This window comes from Panthera tigris, chromosome A1, assembly GCF_018350195.1.
Source record: "Panthera tigris isolate Pti1 chromosome A1, P.tigris_Pti1_mat1.1, whole genome shotgun sequence".
NCBI lineage: Eukaryota > Metazoa > Chordata > Mammalia > Carnivora > Felidae > Panthera > Panthera tigris.
This window is the reverse complement of record NC_056660.1, coordinates 174746174-174768634: the sequence shown is the minus strand read 5'-3', so window position 1 is coordinate 174768634 and position 22461 is coordinate 174746174. Positions and strand designations below refer to the sequence as shown.

At 37.1% G+C, this 22461-nt stretch overlaps 1 protein-coding gene across 1 annotated transcript in view; it reads left to right on the top strand.

Moving 5' to 3' along the window:
• Positions 1–15354: 15354 nt before the first annotated feature.
• NSG2 (neuronal vesicle trafficking associated 2) overlaps positions 15355–22461 on the top strand; it is a 62593-nt gene continuing 55486 nt past the window's right edge. The window contains exon 1 of the mRNA XM_042992039.1: positions 15355–15560. The gene's annotated coding sequence lies outside the window, so the exon portion shown is untranslated. The remainder of the gene's footprint in view (positions 15561–22461) is intronic.

Genomic DNA, 22461 nt, shown 5'->3' with positions numbered 1-22461 from the left:
TATAACTGCTTTAAATTAAACTTCGATTCATTTAAATTGTTTCTGGCTTCCTTTTTCTAAATTTCCCAATTGTCTTATGATAAAAACCTACAATTTACATAGTGACAATTATTTTCGGTGTTAAAACTAATGGTTATTTAACACATCTTTTCATCCTAAGGAAAGTTAGAAAATTTATGCAAATCCTAATTGTAATATGGAGTATTTTAGGATAATTTTGGGGCAAAGATCAAAGGAAACATTCTTCTCCTTTTCAGGCCCCTAACTAATAGCTACATTATTTTTTTCAGTCAATAAGTGAGAGATTTAGAATTCTGAAAATAATTTAGAAATGTTTCTCCGTGAAGAACCATTATTTTCTACTCAGTATTAAGTAGTAATCAGCTGTTACGTAGATCATTTTATCTGCTTTTTGTTGATGCAGTCTCTTTCCCTGCATTGTTTTAAAGGCCTCTGTGGAACTGAAAACTTAGGAGGAAAAGACAAAAAGAGTTTGCCTGTGATAAAAACAAATAAAACAAAACAAAACAAGACACAAGACCAAAAAAATCCCATATGGGGCTCCTGGATGACTCAGTTGGTTAAGGTCTGACTTTGGCTCAGGTCATGATCTCGCAGTTCATGCTTTCAAGCCCTGCGTTGGCCTCTGTGCTGACAGTTCAGACAGAGCCCGGAAGCTGCTTCCGGATTCTCTGTCTCCCTCGCTCTCTGCCCCTCCCCCACTGTGCTCTGTGTCTCTCTCTGTCTCTCTGTCTCTTTCTCTCTCAAAAATAAATAAACATTAAAAAAAAAAAATTCCACATCCATCCTGAATTTCTTGCCACAAAAATTGAAGCACGTGCATGGTAGACCTTTTTGGTTCTAAAGGCAGTACGCTCCTCACCTAGAAATATTGACCAGGCCCATCTATTAGCTGACACAGAAGGTTGCCAACTTTGAGTGGGACCCAGTTCAGGAAAGGGCTTTGCAGTAGGTCCAGCCCTGGAAATAAGCAGTCCTGCTCCTTGAATTATATGATTTGGAAGACCCTTTGGTGTTGGAGATATCATTAGTGGGAAAAGATGTAGTATGAAGCTTATGAAAAGCCAACCAAAGGGGCCCCATAGTGGAATTATAAATCAAGGTCATACTGTCCACAGCATAAAATTAAATGCCATTTGAGAGACAGCTTTAACATGTTTGAGGCTTTGGTAGAAACAAATCGCTTGGCCGTGAGGCAAAAACCAAAAACAAACAAACAAAAACCAGCAGCAGACTCACAAAATGGAAATAGCACATCTGCGAAGGAAGACTTCCCAGCAGAAAGTTCCTAAGTGGGGCCAGACAGCACAAGCAGCAGGCTGTGTGAGCAGATAGTCCAGTCCTCATGTCACCGACATCAGTTGTACTAGTTCCCTTCCCTGTGCTTGCACCTGTGGCCATGTAAGCGGTCCCATACAACCAGATAAAAGAGGAGGAAAAGTCTGAGCTTTGGTTTACGAATGGATTTTTCCATTGTGGGTGTTAGTACTATAGCCATGTTCCAGAGTGGCCCTGAAAGATACTGGAAAGGGAAAAGGGCAGAGTTGTGAGCTGCACAAATGGTTATCCACTTTGTGTGATAGGTGGGGTGGTTCAAGGCGAGAATCCATATGAATCTGTCGATGACCTGGTCATCTGATCTGGGGCGTGGTAGGAAGGACTGGAATATTGGAGACAAAAAGATCTGATACAGAGGCATATGGATGGACATACGGGAAGGGGCACAAAGTGTGAAGTTTTTGTATCACTTGCCAGTGCTCATGAGAAAGTATCCACCGCTGAAGAGACACTGACCAGCTAAGTAGACACAATGATGACCAGTTGGTGTCAGCCACCTGTCATCACTGGCTGCCCAGGAACTTGATTGATTTCTTTAATTTCAATTATTTTTTCCTATGCCTGCTTTGGGCTTATTTTTTATTTTTTGTATTCTTAAATTGGGGGCTTAGATTACTGATTCGAGACATTTCCCCTTTTCTATTGTATGCATTTAGTGTCATAATTTTTCCTCTCAGCACGGCTTTAACTATGTCCCACAGGTTTTTGTATGTCGCATTTTCATTTTTTATTTAATTGTGTATTTGTCTATGCTTTATGTTCTATCAGTTTTTCTTTACATATTTTGTGTATTACTTGGTGCAAACATATTTAGTATTGCCCTGTGTTCTTTGTGAATTGGCCCTTTATCATTAGATAATTAATGTTCCTCCCTGTGTCTGGTAATTTTCTTTACTCTTAAGTCTACTTTATAGGATCTTAATATAATTACTTCTCCCTTATTTTAATTAATACATCTTTTTCTAGCCTTTGACTTTCAACTTGCCTATATCCTTCATTATATTTGAAATGTTTATACACAGCATATAGTTGGGTCATTTTTTTAGCCCACTCAGCCAATCTCTGTCTTTTAATTGATATATTTATACCATTTATATTTTTTCATTTTTTTTTTTATTTTAGAGAGAGAGAGAGAGAGCAGGGGAGAGGCAGAGGGAGAGAGAGAAAAAAAAAATCTTAAGCAGATTCCTCATTCAGTGCAGATTCCACGACCCTGGGATCATGACCCGAGCAGAAATCATGTGTTGGATACTCAACCGACTGAGCCATCCAGGCACCGCATACCATTTATATTTAAGGTAGTTCTTGATATGTGAGGGTTTAACTCTTCTATTTTATTTTATGTTTTCTGTTTCTTCTTTTCTCTGTTTTCTTTTTCCTGCCTTCCTGCTGCTCATGTGATGTCCATTGACACTGTGTCAACAATGGAAAGGGGGGAGTAAGGGAGTGTGGGAAGAAAGAGAAGCCTCATTACTTGCCAGTGGGGTTGAAAATTCTGGCTCCCTACTCGGCCTTTTCTGACATAACCCCATTGAGTTATGAGGGGGCATTTCAATTCAGGGGAAAGGTGGAAGTCTGAAGTCTCCACTCAGCCTTTGCTGCCATGGGTGTTATTTGGGATCCAGTTTTTTTTCTGTGGTGTTTGGCTGGAGAAGAGAAGTTATTAAAATTTTCTGTCTTTCTAAGCTATTTTTTTTCAGTTGGAGCAGGCTTTTATTGGGAATTTTTTGTTTGTGCCCATTGGCATTTCCAGGTTGCTGGCTTCTTGGGTACTCAGGTTCTTAGCTGATCTGTCTTCTTCTTTACACCTTTCAGAGTCTTCTTATGTTTGTTATGTATATAATATCCAAGGTTATATATATAATATCCAAGGTTTTAGTGGTAGGAATAGGGAAAAGTATATCTATTTTCCCAGAAGCATACGTCTCGATATTTTATAAAGAAAAAGTACAAAGGCAATTCAGTGAAGAAAAGTAGTCTTTTCAATAAATAGAGCTGAAACAATTGGATATTCATGTGCAAAAATATGAACCTGTACCTAAACCTTACACCTTATGTAAAAAAATAATCAAAATGGATCATACGTGTAAATATAAAATGTAAAACCACAAAATGTTTAGAAGAAAACATAGGAGAAAGTCTTAATGACATAGAATTAAGCAAAGGGTTCAAACTGGATTGGTCTGATTTCATCAAATAAAAATACATGATACTTATAGCATCTTCATTTATAAGAGCCAAGAATTGAAAACAACTCAGATGCCCTTCAGTGGATGAATAATTAAACAAACTGGTGTCTCCATACCATGGAATACTACTCAGCAATGAAAAGGAGCAAACTGTTGATATGCACAACAACCTGAATGAGTCTCCAGAGAATTGTGCTGAGTAAAAGAAAGGCCAGTCACAAAAGGTTACATACTGTATTGTTCCATTTATGTACCATCCTTGAAATGGGACAGTTATAGAAAATAAGAACAGATCAGTGGTTTCCAGGGATTAAGGAGGAGGTGGGGCTTGGGAGAAGTTCATGAAGCTCTAATAAAGTGAATTACATTGGTTGATTATAAAACTCTGAGCAAGCCTTGCATTCCTGAAATAAACCCTGCTTGGTTGTGATGTAATATATATATTTTTGATGTATTATTGGAATTGACTTGTTATTCTGTTGAAGATTTTTGCCTTTATATTCATGAAGGATATTGGTTTATAGTTTTCTTTTTTTTTTGTAATTTTTGTCTTGTTTTAGTATCAAGGTAATGCTGTTCTCATGCAAGTTATTAGGTGTATACACATTTAGAATGGTTTGACCTATGGTAAAGGAGAAATTGACAACTTTATCATTAGGTAATGTCTTTTTATATTCTTGGTAATAATCCTTGTTCTGAAGTCTGCTTTGATATTAACATAGCTACGCTAGTCTTCTTTTGGTAGGCACTTGCCTGGTATATCCTTCTCCATGCTATTACTTTTAACCTGTCTGCGTTTATATTTAAGGTCTATTTCTTGTAGAAAGCCTATAGTTTTAAAAATCCAATTTGGTAAGTTTTGTCTTCTAATTGGTGTGTTTAGACTACAGTAAATACAGTTATCGATATGGTTGGATTCAAGTCTGTCACCTAGGTAGCTGTTTTCTATGGATTCTGTCTCTTTTGGTTCTCTTTTTCTGTTTTCTTCTATATTGGGTATTTTTTATTACTCCATTGACTCTAAGTTATTAGTTTAAGCATTAGTTACCTATTGCTACATAGCAAATTATCCCAAAACTTAGTGGCTTAAAACCACACACATTTATTATCTCACAGTTTCTATGGGTCAGGAATATAGACACAGCTGAACTGAACCCTTTGCTTCATGGTCTCTCCCAGTGCTTCAAAGTATCAGCTAAGCGTCTGTTCTTATCTGAAGTATCAACTGGAGAAAGATATACTTTCAAGTTTACTCATTCGTTATTGGCAACCTTAAGTTTCTTGCTAGCCCTTGGCTTATGGCCACCTTCCGTTTCTTGCTATTTGGGTCTCTCCAAAATAGTGAGAGTCTGTAACAATGTGGAAGTCTGGTCTTTTATAGCCTAATCACACAAGTGATATTCCATCTCTTTTGTCAAATTATATTTTGACAAATTAGTTTGAAGCACGTCTCTAGGTTCCTCCCATATTCAAGGAGAAGTGATTACATGAAGAAGTGATTATCAGAAGAAGATATCATTAGGGGCCATCTTAGAAGTCTGCCTACCACAGCTTATACTTTATTACTTCTTTAAAAAAAATTTAGTGGTCTCTTTAGGGTTTTCAGTATACATCTTAAATTATTTGGTCTACCTTCAAGTACTATTTTAGAGCAATTAAAACTAATTTAGGGGCGCCTGGGTGGCTCAGTCGGTTGAGCGTCTGACTTCGGCTCAGGTCACGATCTCGCGGTTTGTGGGTTCATGCCCCGCGTCGGGCTCTGTGCTAACAGCTCAGAGCCTGGAGCCTGCTTCGGATTCTGTGTCTCCCTTTTTCTGTACCCCTCCCCTGCTCATGCTCTGTCTCTCTCTGTCTCAAAAATAAATAAAAACATTAAAAAAATTAAAAAACAATTTAAAAGTGAATGCTATATTTACCTTAATTTATGCCATTTCTAGTGATCTTCCTTTATTTGTGTAAATTTAAGTTTCTGTCTGCTGTCATCCTGATTACAGAACTTCCTTTAGCATTTCTTGCAGTGCATGGCCGCTAGTAATGATTACTCTCATTTTTCCTTCTCTGAAAAAAAAAATCTTTATGTTTTTCTTTAATTTTGGATAGTATTTTCCCTGTGTAGAACTCTGGATTAATTTTCTTAAGGATGTTAATTAAGGGTGACACTCCAGTGTCTTCTAGCTTGCGAAGTTTCAGATGAGAAGTCTGCTGTTACATATGTCTTTGTTTCTTTGTATGTCAAGTTTCTTTTGTTTCTGGCTGCCTTTAAAGGTTTCCCTGTTTTGGGTCTTCAGCAGTTTGAATACGATGTGTCGAAGTTGTTGCAGCTTGTTTGTTTTTGTTTTTGTTCCTGATATCTTCTGAGCTTTTTTGGCTGTGTGCTTTGGTACCTTTTATTACTTTTGGAAAAGTTTGCTACCATCTCTCCAAATATTTCTTCCATTTCATTCTTTCTGTCTTCTCCTTCTAGTATTCCAATTACACATACGTTAGACATTCGGTATTGTCTCACAGCTTGTGAATGCTCTGTTCTCTTCCGTTCCATTCTTTATCTTTGTTTTTTATTTTGGGCACTTTTTATTGATTTATCTTCCAGTTCGTTAATTCTTTCCACCACTGTTTCAAGTCTACTGATGAGCCTTCAGAGAATATTTTTCATCTCTTTACTGGCATTAAAATTTTTTATTCCAGCACTTTTAAAATTCCTAATATTTTCACTTGATTCTTTCTTATGCTTTTAATTTTTCTGATAAAATTTCTCATCTGGTCATGTATGTTGCCAGTCTTTTCCACTAAAGATAGGGAAGGATCTGAACGCAGCTTTGTGCCTTTCCTGTGGTGCAGCCATTTTCATATGCAAGTTCTACACCATGAAGAAGGCTTTCTCTGGCCTTTTACTCTGTCCTCAATCTTTCTAGTGAGCACCTGGTGAAATATGTGGAGAAGACCTGTGAACAGGTGAAAATTCTCATGTCTGTTGTTCCTGTGGATTCTATACTCTCAGACTGCCTCAAATTCAGCTTTTCACAATCCATTAACATTTTAGCTGAATTATTCTTACCAACTTGTATAGTGTCTGGGTTCTAACTCAGGTAAGAAAGTTACTGGCATGCTTATCTCTCTTTAGATTTCAAGTAAGTTGGTTCCACTGTAACCTCAGTACTCTGATGGCTTAAAGGAAAATTGTGATTTCTGCAGATATTCAGCTTTTTTTTTGTTAGGATGGGAGTGATGCTCCTTCCAGTTTGGTACATACTAAGCTGAATCCAGAAGTTTGGGCCATCAACTATTACTTGATTATGTTTAATTTCATGTCGTCATGAAAGTTTGATCACCATATCTCTATCCTGACACACTTATGAACCTCAAGGGTAGAGATTTCATTAATCATTAATCTTGGTTCATCGCATTCTCATTGATCAGCACATGGTCTGCTTTTATTCAGTGACTTTTAATAATGCAATAAGCAACTGTGAACCTATCCCCAAAACAATATCTTGAAAATAAGCTATATCAAATCACATTAATACCTTCAACCCATCCTCCCTCCCTTTCCTGTATTCCAGATACCCATCCTGCTGATCATGCATATGATTTCTCTACTTTCCTTTTTATGCAGTTTTTTTTGTAATTACGTGTCTCCTTAAAACTTGTGTTTAATTTTCGAATGAATACATTAGGCTACATATAATCTTTTTGGAGTTTTAATATTAATATTTTTAGTATCATATTGCCAACATTCATATGTATTGTTGACCATCACTGTGGTTTATTTGATTCTTCACTTTTTAAAAGTGAAGTAAAGTGTGGAAAAATATCCACACTTCTGGAAATAAAACAACTTGAGCCTGGATTTTCCCACTTTTTGTTACGATAAAGTCGTATGCTCCGGATTCTCTTCTAGGCCCTGGAGGAATAGAAGCAAACAAAAGATGTAAAAAATCTCTGTCTTCAGGGGAAGAGAGATAATACACAAAATACAAAAATAAACATCAAAAAAAATACTATGGAGAAGAATAAAGGAGATGAAGGTGTGTGTCAAGGGATGCAGTGTTAGGTAGGGAGCTGAAGGGAAGGCCTCACATAGAAAGTAACATTTACATAAAAACCTAAGTAAGGAATATATGCAGATATATGAGGAAAGACCCTAAGAGCATTCTACATAGAGGCCAGTGCCCCAAGGCTGAAGAACAGGGGGGGCGCAAAAAACAGGTCCAGTGGAGTGAGTGAGAGTGAGTAGGAGGAGGAGATAAGGTGAGAGGGTGACAGAGGCCAGACTGCATTGTGCTACTTTGAGGACTTTCCTTTTCTTCAGAGTTAGAGGAAAAACTGCTGAACAGTTTTGAGCAGAGGGTTGATAGGAACCAACTAACATTTAACAGAACAACCTTGGCACCTGTTTTGAGCATGGACTGAGAGGAAGCAAGGGCCCTTTTACCTTATATGGGTCAGCGAGGGATGAGTTTTCCTCAGTTCTTTAATATAAACATAAAAAAATCAAGCAAGGAGAACTTCTCTGTAAAAAGGAACTTTTCATGGGAAATTTGCAAATACTCTAAGTTTTCATTCCTTGCCGACGTATAGAGTTCATATTCTGAGAGGGATGCTCACATCCTTGTTGCACTTTGTTTAGGAAAAACAGGTATATAAAAAATGCTACACATCATTAATCGTCAGGGAAATGCAAATCAAAACCACAGTGAGATATCACGTCACACCTGTTAGAATAGCTAAAATTCAAAAAGATAAAAGATAACAACTGTTGGTGAGCATAGGGAGAAAAAGTAACCCCTGTGCACTTTTGATGGGAACGTTAATTGATACGGCGATTATGGAAAACAGTATGAAGGTTCCTCAAAAAATTATAAATAGAACTACCATATGATCCTGCAATCCCACTTCTGGGTATACATCCAAAGGGAAAGAAATCGGTGTCTCAAAGAGTTATCTGTCCTCTCGTGTTCACTGCAGCATTACTCGCTATAGCCAAGGTATACAATCAACCTTTGTTCATCAAGGGATGAATGGATAAAAAAACGTGATAATGTGATACATGTATATATATGTATGCATACAGTTGATCTTTGAACAGCATGGTTTTGAACTGCATAGGTCCACTTACACACTAATTTTTTTTTATGAATATGGTACAGTGTTGTAAATGTATTTTCTTGTCCTCATAATTTTCCTAACATTTTCTTTTCTCTGGCTTATTTACCATGAGCATATAGTCTGTAATACAAATAACATACAAAATATTGCTACTTGACTGTTTATGTTGTCAGTAAGGCTTCTGGTCAATAGTAGACCATTAGTACAGTAGTTAGTTTTGGGGGAGTCAAAAGTTATACGTAGATTTTGGACTACTTGGGGGATCAGTGCCCCAATCCCTGCATTGTCTGAGGGTCAGCTGTATGTATAATCACACACACATGGAATATTATTCAGTCTTAAAAAGAAGGAAATCTTGTCATTTATAGAAACATGATTAAACCTGGAGGACATTAGGCTAAATGATTAAACCAGGCACAGAAAGCCGAATACTGCATAATCTCATTTATATATGAAATCTAAAGGAGTTGAACTCATAGAAGCCACGAGTAGAATGATAGTTGCCAGGGGCTGGGAGTGGGGGAAATGGAGAGGTGCTGGTTAAAAGGTATGAAATTTGAGAGATGATACAGTTTGCTGTTATGCAAAATGAGTATGTTCTGGAAATCTAATGTATAGCATGGTGACTTTGGTAATAATACTGTACTGTATGTTTGAAATTTGCTAAGAGAGTAGATCTTAAATGTCCTCACCACACATACAGAAGAGTGGTAACTATATGATGTGATGGATATGTTAGTTAGTTTGATGGTGGTGATCATGTCACAACGTATACACATATTAACACATTGTACACCTTAAATATTTACAATACTTATTAGTTACATCTCACTAAAGTTGGAAGAAAAAATAGTAAAAGATATTTACGGTCTATAAATCCTCTCTGGTGTGTCAGAGAGGAATAAAAGGAATTTTCCACGAAGTGTTCCATAACACCCAGTAAACTTGCACTCAACTATTTGATTTCACCATGTTGGCTGACTTACCTTACTAAAAAAAAAAAAAATGCTGTTGTTTAGAAAAGTTTGTTTCCTAGAACTCAGTAGAGTTTTCTCTAACAGAAAATTACTCATTTCCCTCCATTGGTTTAGAAATAAATAACATTTATTTTATTTTTATTTTATAATGTTAATTTTTGAGAGAGAGTGCAAGTAGGGGAGGGGCAGAGAGAGAGGGGGGGACAGAGGATCCGAAGCAGGCTCCGCACTGACAGCACAGAGCCTGACGCGGGGCTCAAATTCACAAACCAGGAGATCATGACCTGAGCCGAAGTCGACCGCTTAACTGACTGAGCCGCCCAGGTGCCCCTAAATCACATGTTTTGAGAGAGATGAGCAAAGAAGTGTTGAGATAAGAATGAAAATCCATCAAAATTTCATCCAGAAAAAATCCATAAACATTTTTATATCTTTCAGTCTTTTTTACTGAAATATATTTGACACATAACATTGTGTAAATTTAAGGTGTACAACATGTTAATTTGATACATTTACCTATGGTAATATGATTGCCACTATAGCAATAATTAGTACCTCTGTCACATTTCATAATTATTCTTTCTTAATGTTTATTTATTTTTGAAGAGAGACAGAGACAGCATGAGTGGGGGAGGGGCAGAGAGCGACGGAGACAGAGAATCTGAAGCAGGCTCCAGGTTCTGAGCTGTCAGCACAGAGCCCAACGCGGGGCTTGAACCCACAAACTGTGAGATCATGACCTGAGCCAAAGTCGGATACTTAACTGACTGAGCCACCCTGGCACCCCATATTCTTTCTTTTTAGTAGTTGGTATTCAGCCTTTATATTTTCACAGAGTCAAAATCATAATGTCTCTATAATTTTGAGTACTCTTTTTATTCAACATTATAAACATTTCCCATGTTACTTAATATTCTATGACATCATTTTAATGACTGCATAATAATATTTCATCATATGATGTGGACCATCTACCTCCTGGTTATTGATATTTAAGTTGGAAGAACTCAATCCCTACTCTCATTAAGCCATATTTACACAAATAATCATAAAAAGTTTTAAGAACAGTAGGTATTTCAACATAAAAAACAGTCTTATGGGAGCCCAGAGGAGTCAAATATAGTCTGAGGTCTCAGGGGAGACTTCTCTGATGAAGTCATATTTAAGTGACTCTGAAGAATTTTAAGAAATTATTACAGGAATGGGAAAGAGCACTCCCTGAAGAGGAAGTCATAGAAGATACATCATGTGGAAAGTCTCTGGATTGGGAAGGAGTGTGTTTGGGGAGTCAGGGAAGCTGGAGCATAGCTGTAAGGGGAAGAGTGGCAGGGGTGAAACTTGTGGAATAGACAGAGGACAAACCATAAAGAGCCTTTCAGGCTAAGTTTGAGATGTTGGACTTTATCTTTAAGGAGGAGGAGGAGAGGGAGGAGTGGGGGGGGGGAGGAGCAGGAGATGAAGAAGAAAAGCCTCTGAAGGGTTCTAAGTAAGGAAATAAAATTACTAGACTTTCATTTTACAGAAATTGCTTGGACTACAGTATAATGAATAGATCGGTGGGGAGGAAAATACAGTTGCCAGAAGACTTGTTAGATGGGGAGACAGGATGGATTCAGGAGTCATGGAAATAGAAGGGTGGGCCGATGTGAGATGTATTTTGGAGGGAGGATGATCAGGAGCCGGTGACTGGATGTAGGAATGAGGAATAAGATGTCAAGAAATCCTCGGTTTTTTGGTCGGATAATGGATGAATGATGGTGCAATTCACCACAAGGCAACACGGGAGGAACAGGTTTGAGGGGAGAGATCAGGAGTTTCGTTTTGGACACGCTGTGGTTCAAGTGCCTGTGAACCATTGAAATGGAAATGTCAAGGAAAAGAGTTGTATGTATGCGTCTGGAGTCCAGAAGAAATCTCTCTGCTTGAGACAAACATTTAGGAGTTATTGGTTTATGAAAGATATTTGAAGTCACAGATTGTGACTGTCGAATGAGGGAGCGCGAGGACAGCCTAGGACAGAGCCTGTGGTGGATGCCATGCTGCGCAGTTAGATCCCCCTTCAGGACTGAAAGTCTTTTGCCCCTCAGGTGTTGGCTGACAGCCTTAGCTTCTAGCCCTCTCCAAGAACTGCCCTTGGCTGAAGAAAGCCACATTGCCCAAGGTCTTGCCCTCTCGGAGAAAGGTGCCCATCTGCATCTGAACTCAGGACAACTGAGAAAGGCCATCATAGGTACTTGTGAGATTGTCTGAGGGCTTTGTTGAGATTGTATCACAGTTCAGGTTCTCCCCCTGGTCCTGCTTCCTTCCCCCTTCCCTTCTTCATTGTGAGAACATTCTCTAAAATGTTTCATGCATTCAGAGCTCTCAGAATTGGATTTTGGGGGAGCCTCTTCTACAACCAAAACTTTCCACTCAACTGTGACTCATTTTACAACATAGACTGAGAAAACTTTTGTTGGAAGGCACAGGTGAATGGATCATTTAACAGGAAAGATTTCCTTGGAATGCATTTTAAAGACGTATACTTCTAGACAAAATTTGAAACTTTTAAAAGGTTTTATTCTTATCAACTTATCTCTAGGTGGATCCCCAGACTTAATTGAAGGGTTCTTCATAAGTCATCCTGCTTGAGTTAAGCTGATGTCAATTTCCACCCCCAAGACTTGCCTCCTTTATTTAGAAATCCTTCTTCTGCGTCTATTTCTAGCCAATCCGAGAGGAAATGTGGACTGGCCTTTCTGTCATTTGCCTTTCTCCCTCTCTATTGTCCATTTTTCCTTTAAATCAAAAATAGGCAATGCCCTCTTCCCTTTTTTAAGAAGAAAGAGAATCTCATGCTTTTCATAGCTTTCTGACGGCTGTTGTTTGAAATTTAAATATAGAGCTCCTAGCGATAGTATGAGCATAGCTTCCTTTTATGCTGGCCTCTGGGAGATTCTTAGAACAGATTTCTAAAAAGCTTATATTCCTACCACACCATTAAATTTTGAATAACATTCTTAAACTGACAACTTAACAAGATTTATAATGAGACATTTAAATTGCTTTTATCATCTCTTTCATTGGAGATATATCTTATACATGGAAACAAAACAAAACATTAAATGCTAAGATGTAACGAAAACCTATCACAGAAGCTCACAGATCCTTTGAAACTTATGTATGTAACATAATTATTTTCAGATACAGTCTCATTGAGCCCTTTGGGAAAAGACTCACACTGTATTCACTTTTCTCCCACTCTGAATCTTGACAAGCGTGTCTCAGGAAATGGAAATACAATGGGAAAATGTGCATCAGGGAAAGTAAAGACTTGGGTTTAATATCTGATAAATGTGGGAGAAATGAGAGGCAGGAAAAGGAAGAGAAAAAAATGTATGCTAATCATCTCACTTTACATGGGAGGAGATCAAAGGATTTTGTTCTATTCTTGAAGCTGGGAGATGAATGTTGATTTAAATATGTTTTTGGTATATTAAAAAATAACTGAAGACATAATTTTAAAATATTAGGTGTGCCTTTCAAATTAGTAAAGAAAAGAATGTATGTAGAAAACCATGAAAGAAATAGCAAGGAACCATGAAGATTATGACAAGTATAAGACAATACATGTCTTCATAAGAGTTCATTTTAAGGAGTTAAGTTCCCATATTAAAAAGACTACTTGAGGGGCGCCTGGGTGGCTCAGTCGGTTAAGCGGCCGACTTCGGCTCAGGTCATGATCTCACCGTCCGTGAGTTAGAGCCCCGCGTCGGGCTCTGTGCTGACAGCTCAGAGCCTGGAGCCTGTTTCAGATTCTGTGTCTCACTCTCTCTGACCCTCCCCTGTTCATGCTCTGTCTCTCCCTGTCTCAAAAATAAATAAAACGTTAAAAAAAAAAAAGGTTTAAAAAAAAAAAGACTACTTGTAATGACCTAGGCAAGAAATAAAGTCCAAGTCCAATCCAAAAACTGGCAAGAACAAATACAAACCTAGAAAGAAGAGTTTGTATTTGTAGTTTAGATAGAGAGGAATTAAAATCCCAAAACACTAAAAAGGAATAATAGGTCATTTTACATCCATAAAAGCAAAATTTACAAGAAGATGTGACATCATGAAGCGGTATGTCAAATAACATAACTTTACTGCAAGGAGAAATATCACAACAGAGATCAAAATAGCATCACCTATCTCTAATTTCCTGATAGATCAAGCAAGTGAGAAATCAGTTGGGGTACAGAAGATTTAAATGTTTTATGTGACAGATTTGACTTAATAGTTATATATAAAAAAATCTGTATTTGGACAGAAAATGATTTATTTTCTTATGCTCAGAAAATTTTAACAGGAATAGTTCATACGTTAGGCCACAAAGAAAACTTAATACATTCTGCAAGTCAGAAAATTTACAGAAAACACTCTTGGACTACAAACCATAAAACTGGAAATGGATCTCAAAATATACAAATTAGCAACAATGAAAAGTAAGCATTTATGGAGCACCTGGGTGGCTCAGTCAGTTGCACATCCGACTTTTGATTTTGGGACAGAGCCCCAGGTTACACTCTGTGTGAACACGGAGCCCGCTTAAGATTCTCTTTCTCTCTCTCTCCCTCAAAAATAAAAAAAGAAACGTAAGCATTTATAAATAAAAATAAAGCTATTTACTGAGTGACTCTTGCGTCAGAGAAACAAATCTTTAGTTATAAAATAGTTGAAGAATGATAATGAAAGAACAGCAATAACCAGAGGTAAATTAAAATAATAACATTAATTTCTCATTTTCAAACAGGAAGAAAGCAAACCAATAAACTAGATATTTGTTCCAGGAAGTTCAAAAGAGAGAAATAAAATATACTTAAGGAAATCAAGAAGAAGAAAACATTTAAGAACTATAAATTAGAAAACTAAAAATAAAACTGATTAATATAGGAGCTAGGTCTAAAACAATGTGTATCTAATTATTGAATAAGTTGAGTAAATACTTACAAGTGTTGTTCTAAGCATCTTACAGATATTAACTCCTTATAGTGACCCTACACAGTAAGTATTGGTAGTGTCCTGTATTTATGATAAGGAAACTGAGGCACAAAGAGGTTAAGAAACTTACCCGAGAGCAGAAGTCTAGCAAGTGGCAAGGCTGGGTTTTGACCCCAGACAGTCTGGCTCTAAAGACTGTATCTTTAATTTCCATAATATGCACACAATTATTAGGGAAAATGATTAAAAACTCATGGAAACAATGAATAACAGCTTAAAACTTTATAAGTGAAAAAATGCCTATGACATGCTAAACACATGGGTGATTTAAAAATATTCTTTGTAAGTAATTTATGGTGCAAGCCACCTACAATTGTCAGATAATATTTAAAGAGTAATTATTTCTCTGTTTCATCCAGGAATGCCAATACATTGTCTTAAGAGCATACTATTAGTTAAGGGTGATGTTGATAAAGTTTAAACTTTTCAGCATGCTACTGTGGTATTTATTTATTTATTTATTTATTTATTTTAAGCATTTATTCACCTTTGAGAGACAGAGACAGAGTGCAAGCAAGGGAGGGGCAAAGAGAGAGGGAGACAGAGAATCTGAAGCAGGCTCCAGGTTCTGAGCTGTCAGCACAGAGCTCGACGCGAGGCTCGAACCCACAAACTGTAAGATCATGACTTGAGCCGAAGTCGGACGCTTAACCGACTGAGCCACCCAGGCACCGCACTACTGTGGTATTTAGATATCTGTTATTTTGAGTGATCAACCCTCCTTCCCACTTTTTGGAAACACCCCCTTCCTTTTTTTCCAAGAAGCGCTTTTGTCCACTTCAACCATGTGGTTTGAATGGAAGTTGTGATCTTTTTCAAATTTTGTTTCCCTTGTCAGAAGTGGTCACTGGACTCAACTAGGACCCATCAGAGCCCTTCTCTGGGAATTTTGAACTTAGGACCTGAGAGGGTAAGTCCCAAATTCTTGTTTGGCATGATGGAGAAGCTTGGCAATACTTCTAAACTGAGAACAACTAAAGTTTTGGCTAAAATAGAAACAGCTATTTGAAACAATGAGATACAGCTTTGGATTGGCTGAAATCCAAAACACTAACAACGCTAAATGCTAGTAAGGTGTGGAGCAGCAGGAACTCTCATTCACTGCTATTGGGGCTGCAAAATAATACAAATACTTTGGAAGAGTGTGGCAGTCTTTTACAAAACTAAACATACACTTACCATATGATCTAGCATTCCCTTTTCTTGGTATTTACCCAAATGAGTTGAAAACTTAGGTTTACATAAAAACCTGCACACAAATGTTTAATGTAGCCTTATTCATAGTTGCTAAAACTTGGAAGTGATCAAGATGTCTTTCCCTGCGTGAATGGATAAATAAATTGTGGTATATCCAAACAGTGGAATACTATTCAGTGGTAAAAACTAATGAGCTATTAAGCCATGAAAAGACATAGAGGACCCTCAAATGCATATTGCTAAGTGAAAGGAGCCAATCTGAAAAGGCAAACATACTGTATGATTCCAACTATATGACATTCTGAAAAAGGCAAATTTATAGTCAGTCCTTGAGAGGGGTTTGGGGGGAAGGAGGGAGAGATGAAAAGGTAGAGTACAAGGGATTTTTAGGGCAGTGAAACTCTTCTATATGATGCTGTAATGATGAATGCATTATATACATGTAATGGTAGATACATTATGCATTTGGCAAAACTCACAGAGTGTACAATACAAAGTAAATCCTAATTTAAATAATGGATTTTAGTTAATAATAATAATGTATCAATGTCGGCTCATCCAATTTGAACCAATTTATCAATTGTGATAAACGTTCCACACTAATGTCAGATGTCAGTAACAGGAGAAACTGGATGTGTGTTTGCACAGGGTGGGTGGTGGCAGAAGAGGGTGTATATGGGAACTCTGTACTTCCTGCTCAATTTTTCTGTAAACCTGAACCTGCTTTAAAAAAAATAAAGTTTGTTGGAGCACCTGGGTGGCTCAGCTGGTTGAGTGTCCAACTTTGGCGCAGGTCGTGATCTCACAATTTGTGAGTTCAAGCCCCACATCAGGCTCACTGCTGTTAGCCTGTCAGCACAGAGCCCTCTTAGGATCCTCTGTCCCCCTCTCTCTGCATCTCCCCTGCTCACACTGTGGCCCCAATTAAATAAATATTAGAAAAAAACCTTTGTTAATTAAAACTGAAACATGGGGCGCCTGGGTGGCTCGGTCGGTTAAGCGTCCGACTTCGGCTCAGGTCATGATCTCACGGTCCGTGGGTTCGAGCCCCGCGTCGGGCTCTGTGCTGACAGCTCAGAGCCTGGAGCCTGTTTCAGATTCTGTGTCTCCCTCTCTCTCTGCTCCTCCCCTGTTCATGCTCTGTCTCTCTGTCTCAAAAATAAATAAACGTTAAAAAAAAAAAATTAAAAAAAAAAAAAAAAACTGAAACAAACAAAACAGCTGTTTGAAGAAGAACCAGTGAAGCAGGGACCTAGGGAGCTAAGGTTCTGGAAAGAAATTAATAATGGACTGGGGCAAACCCTCAATTCTCACTGCTTTTCCCCTTCACACTGCCAGTGCTTAATGATATGCCTAGAAACTTACCAGAAAGACGTGGCCAAGAACTTTCATCAGTCTCTTGGGGCTAGAGAGCCAAACTTTGGAATTCATGGCTACCAAGCTATCCAGGACTGGAAGGGACAAGATCCTAGAGAAAAGGGAACTGTTGGAAAGTGAGCCCAAACTTCTCTACCATATTTTCACTCAAGGTGTTTTCTGATTTCAACGTCATCCTTGAAGCTGATAACCCAAATAGGGAATGGATATGAAGAGACTTAAATTGAACCTTTGATGTTTCATGGTGCCACAGAGAAACAACAATTGGAGTTCAGTGTCTGCCATGGAGGAGGAGTTTTGATGAACACCCTGGGTTATCATTTGAGACCCCCAAGGGACTGTTCAAACCAAAAGCAGATCAGATTTTACAAGAACTGAAACCTGGCCTCTAACTCAATCCCTAATTGGATCCAAATGAATTTGCCCCTATTTAACTACCTGTCAGAATAAAATGAAATGGTCTTTTTAGGAAAATAATAGAATCTAGAGCCTACATATATTTTTCATACACAGTGTAAAATAATCAATAAAAAATTAATAGGCATGTCAGGGTCAACCAAGGGATAATAAAAAGGTAATAGACCCAGGTCCATATGTGATCTGGATACTAGAATGATCAAACATGGACTTTGAAATATTTGTGAATAGTGTAATTAAGAAAACAGGTGATAAAATGCAAAATGTCAAAGACCTGACATCTACAAAAGGAACTATAAAGACTATCTTTAAATAACTAAAATTAAAACTCAATAGACAATTTGCCAGGAAATTGGGCAAGTTAAACAAAAAAGCCCATAAAAATCCTATGAGCCAATTAGAGAAGTGGAAGATAGTTCAAACAGAAAATATCTAGATTAAAGCATGAAGAGGAAAAAGAAAAACACATGGACAATAGAGAAAACAAATGGACACTTTCCCTTAAGAGATGTTGGGAAAAGGTCTGACATACATGTAATTAGCATCCCAGAAAATAAGAAGAAGGAAAACAGGGCCAATACATATCTGAAGAAGTAAGTAAAAGGAAATCAATAGAGAAAATCAACAAAACCAAAAGCTGGTTCTTGAAAAGATTAATAAAATTAATAAGCTTCTGACCAGGCTACCTGAAAAGAAAATGAAGGACACAAATTACTAATATCAGAAATAAAAAATGAGACATCATTACAATTCCATATACCCTAAAAGTATAATAAAACATACTATGAACAGCTCTATGCCCGCAAATTTAATCATGTAGATAAAATGGACCAATTCCTTGAAAGACACACTCTACCAAAATTCACACGAGAAGAAATAGTCTAAGTGATCTATATCTCTTAAAGAAATAGAATCAATAATAACCTTTTTTTTTTTTAATTTAAATTCAAGTTAGTTAACATATACTGTAGTATTGATTTCAGGAGCAGAATTTAGTGATTCATCACTTACATATTACACCGAGGGCTCATCCCAACAAGTGCCTTCCTTAATGCCCATCGCCCATGTAGCCCATCCCTTTCAAAACAGAAAGCACCAGGCCCAGATGGATTCAATGGTGGTTTCTACCAAACAGTAAAGGAAGAAATTATACCAATTAACTGCAATCTTTTCCAGAAGATAGGAACAGAGAGAATACTTCCTAACTTATTCTGTGAGTCCAACATTGCCCTAATACCAAAATCAGACAAAGAGTTTACAAAAGAAGAAAACTACAGATGAATATCTTTCATGAACATAGATGTAAAAATCCTCAACAAATTATTAGCAGATTGAATCCAATAATGTATAAAAATAATTATACACACAACCAATTATACACACAACCATTTATCCCAGGTATGCAAAACTGGTTCAACATTTGGAGATCAACAGGCTAAAGAGGAAAAATTGCATGTTCATTTCAACAGATGCAGAAAAAGCATTTGACAAAATCCATCATTCATTTATGATAAAAACTTTTAGTAAGAGGGGAGGGAACTTCTTAACTTCATAAAGAACATCATCACAAAAACCTACAGGTAATATCATACCTAATGTTAGAAAACTGCCCACTAAGACCAAGAACAAGGCAAGGATGTCTTATTACTGTGTTTTCAACATCATACTATAAGTCCTATAAAATAAGGCATGAAAGGCAATAAAAGGTATACAGATTGGGAAGGAAGAAATAAAACTATATTTATTTACAGATGACTTGATAGTCTCCGTAGAAAACCTGAGAGAATCAGCAACAAAACTCCTAGATCTAATAAGCAGTTATAGCAAAGTTGCAGGATACAAGGTTAGTATACAAAACTTAATTGTTTTCCTATACACCACCAATTAACAAGTAGAATTTGAAATTAAAAACACAATACCAGGGTGCCTGGGTGGCTCAGTTGATTTAGCATCCACCTCTTGGTTTTGGCTCAGGTCATGATCTCACGGTTCATGAGATCGAGCCCCTCATCAGGCTCTGTGCTGACAGCATGAAGCCTACTCAAGATTCTCTCTCTCTGCCCCTTCCCCACTTGTGCTCTCTCTCTCTCTCTCCCTTTCTCTCTCTCTCTCTCTCTCTCTCTCTCTCAAAATAAACATTTTTAAAGAAACCCACAATATCATTTAGAGTATCACCAAAAAATGAAATGCTTAGGTATAAACTAACAAAATATATGGAATGTATGAGAAAAATAAAAATATAATGAATGAAATCAAAGGAGAGCTAAATAAATGGAGAGATATTCCATGTTTATGGATAGAAAGACTCAATATTATAAATGTCTCAGTTTTTCCCAAGATGCCAGATTTTCTATTGATCTATAGATTCAATGCAATCTCAATCAAAATCCTAGCAAGTTATTTTCTGGATATCAATGAACTAACTCTTAAGTTTGTGTGGAGGGGCAAAAGATCCAGAATAACCAATACAATATTGAAAAAGAAGAACAAGGTTGGAAGACTGACACTACATGACTTCAAGACTTACTATAAATCTACAGTAATCTAAACAGTGTTTTACTGGAGAAAGAATAGGCAAATAGACCAATAAAACAAAATAGAGAGCCCAGAAGTAAGCTTAAATAAATATAGTCAACTGATCTTTGATAATGGTGCTGGAACAACTGGATGTCCATATGCAAAATAATTAATCTAGATGAAGACCTTACACACTTCCCAAAGATGAACTCAAAATGGATCACAGACGTAAATGTAAAACACAAAACTATAAAATCTCTGGAAGTTAGCATAGGAGAAAATCTAGATGACGTTGGGTTTGGTGGTAATGTTTTAAATACAACACCAAAGGCATGAACCATGGAAGAAATAATTGATAAGCTGGACATCAGCAAAACTAAAAAATTCTGCTTTGCAGAAGATACTGTCAAGAGAATGAAAAGATAGGCCACAGACTGGGAGAAAATATTTGCAAAAGATATATTTGATAAGGAACTGTTATCCAATATATACAGGAATTCTCAAAACTCAACAATAAGAAAACAATAATAAAAAATAAAAACAATAAGAATAGCAATAGAATAAGAATGACAATAGAATAAGAATAACAACAGTAAGAAATAAGAAAACTCAACAATAAGAAAACAAAGAAAAAAAACTGAACAATAGGAAAACTCTCATTCATTCCTCCTGGGAATGGACAATGGTACAGACACTTTGGAAGTTAGTTTGGCAGTTTCTTACCAAACTAAACGTACTCTTAGCTTATGATCCAGGAATTGCACTTGTTGGTTTTTACCTAAAGGAGTTGAAAACTCATGCCCACACAGAAGCGTGTAGAGCAGCCACATTCATAATTGCTAAAATGCGGAGGCAACCATAATGTCCTTTAGTAGGTGAATAGATAAACTGTGGTACACCCAGACAGTGGAATCTTACACAGTGCCAAAAAAAAAAAAAAAAAAAAAGATGATCTATCTAGCCATGAAAAGACATGGAAGACACATAAATGCATTTTATGATGTGAAAGGACCAATCTAAAAAGTCAACTTATTGATTCCAACTATATGACATTCTGGAAAGGCAAAATCACGGAGACAGTAAAAAGATCAGTGGTTGCCAAGCATTAGGGGAGGGGGAGGGATAAATAGGTGTAGCACAGAGAATTTTTAGGGTAGTGAAACTATTCTGGATGATAGTTTGATGGTAGATACATGTCATTACACATTTGTCCATAATCCATAGAATATACAACACCAGGATTAAACTCTAAACTGTCAACTCTGGATGACAATGCTAAGTTTGGATTTAAGACTATTATTTCATTATTTGTTTCTTGTTTTCTTTGTTTTTGTTGTTGTTGTTCCTCTTTTTTTCTTTCCTGCCTTTTTTGGGGTTATTTGAATTTTTTAGTATTCCATTTAAATTTCCTTATTGCAGTTTTGACCTTTGTATATTTTTGGTAATGCTGGGGATTAAAATAGACATAGCTAACTTCACTGTTTAGTGGGGATCAATACTTTACCACTTAGAGTATAGAAACGTTACCACCATAGTGGTCCCTTTATCCTCCCTTCTTTATGTTGCATTTATCTTATATATTACATCTATACATATGGAAAACCTCATAAAGATGTCATATTTTTGTTTTCAACTGTCAAACATATTTTTCAGAACTCAATAGGAGAATAATAGTCTATAGACTATTACAGTAATAGTCTCTAGTCTATAGACTAATAGAGTTATATTAAAGGGTTTCCTTGAGCACAATCTTTTCTTATTCACAACTACTCTGCAAGGGAGGAATTATTATTCCCACATCCAAGATAAAGAAATGGAGGCGGGGAGTGAATACAAATGTCCAAGATCCTCACAGTCAGAACTTTAGAGACCTTGAAGTCTAGGACTTTGCCTTCCCTGATTCCAGACACCAACCTGGAAAGTATACGTGTGGACTGCATACAAACATCTGTGGCCATGGGTCAGGGCTCAACTTTCAGTTCCTGGTACTATACCAGCTATGCGACCTTAGCTGACCTGTGTGTTTATAGTGGCATTGTGAGTATAGTAGCTTCTCACATGCAGTGCTCACCATGTTACTTGCTCTGAGCTCCCTTCCTGTTGTTATCACATTCACACCTCATACTAACCCCATCATGTTTTGCAAATGAGGGAAATAGTCTGAAAGAGATTGGAAAAGTGCCCACTGCATGGGAAATACCCAATAAATATTAGTTCCCCTTCACTCCTTACCCCAGGTCAGAGCACAGTGTAGGTCCTGTACCATTTGGGTTTTCAGAATATTGCTCTGGAAGATTTTAAAA